Source organism: Mus caroli, chromosome 6, assembly GCF_900094665.2.
Source record: "Mus caroli chromosome 6, CAROLI_EIJ_v1.1, whole genome shotgun sequence".
NCBI lineage: Eukaryota > Metazoa > Chordata > Mammalia > Rodentia > Muridae > Mus > Mus caroli.
Genome location: NC_034575.1, coordinates 69,017,228 through 69,018,518, shown reverse-complemented (window position 1 = coordinate 69,018,518; position 1,291 = coordinate 69,017,228). Strand labels below are relative to the sequence as shown.

The 1,291-nt window shown below is 48.0% G+C and overlaps 1 protein-coding gene across 5 annotated transcripts in view; it reads right to left on the bottom strand.

Annotated features, from left to right (window-relative positions):
• The window catches only part of St3gal5 (ST3 beta-galactoside alpha-2,3-sialyltransferase 5), a 56,566-nt gene that overhangs the window by 1,721 nt on the left and 53,554 nt on the right, over nucleotides 1-1,291 (bottom strand). The window lies entirely within an intron of this gene.

Genomic DNA, 1,291 nt, shown 5'->3' with positions numbered 1-1,291 from the left:
CCGCCTGCCTCTGCCTCCCGAGTGCTGGGATTAAAGGCGTGCGCCACCACGCCCGGCTTGTTTTTTTGTTTTTTGTTTTAAAAGATGAAGGTCTTGCCACGTGCCCCAAGCTGGCTTCTGCCCCATGATCTCCTGCTTCAACCTCTGCAGTGCTGGATTACAGGCATAGGCCGCTCTGCCTGGTTACATTTACTCCTTTCAAAATAGATTCAACTAACTTTCGCCTAGCAGGTCCAAGGCTCATCCCACTGTGGCTTCTCCCTTCTGGCACGCCCTCTGTCTGCACAGCACCATGGCACGCCTCCTAGGATCTTTGACCCTAGCACAAAGCTTCCTGGATCTTCAGTCAAGTTTTGGGTAAAAGCAAGTGCAGAGAGCCTGCGGTTGACAGCCCTCCTGACCAGGTGTAGGCTGTATTCTGTATCTAAAGTGCATGGACCCAGAAGTACCTTTCTGCATTTCTGGTGTGCTTGTGCATTCATGGAGGACATCTTGGGAAAAGAACTCCCCCACCCCCACTGATACTTGTGTTTCATGTATGCCTTATACATATACATTTTATAAGGTATTTTTAATGTATCTACGTTTTGGTTATGACCTATCACATGAGGCCAGGTATGAAATTTCCCACTTAGGATATCATGTTGGCTGTCAAACAGTTTTTGATTTTTAGATTCAGGATGTTCAATGTGAATTTGGCTTTGGACAGCCTTTACTCTGCTGATGTTTCTCTCATTTTAGTGGCGATGATGGCTTCCATAAATATTTCTTTTCTGTAAACTAGAGCAAGAGTTCCCCAAGAGCTCAGAGATGCTGATGGGATCAGGGAGGCTTCCAGGAGCTCTGTTCATTTTAAACTGCATCCTGACCCATGGGCATATACGTATCAAAGCCAGCCTCACTGGTTAAAAGGGGTTGTCACAGCCAGTCTGCATGCAGCCAGTCTGCATGCCTGTTCACGGACAGAGGGAAGAACACCAAAGAAGCCTCCGTGCTGTGTGGCTGTGCAGCCTCCCGTCTTGTATCCTCCAACATGCAGCCTGGAGCTTAAGTGATAGGCAGGGCACTCAGCACGCAGGGGATCCACAACCAGTGCCTGCACAACTGTGTGTGAAATCAACTGTTTTCCTGGTCATGCACGTGCTAAATCTTGTTTAATAAAGATTTCCTAACTGGGTGTGGTGACATGCGCCTTTAGTCCCAGCACTCCAGAGGCAGAGGTAGGTGGATCTACATCAATTTGAATTTGAGGCTAGCCTGCTCTACAAAGTGAGTTCCAGGACTACACAGA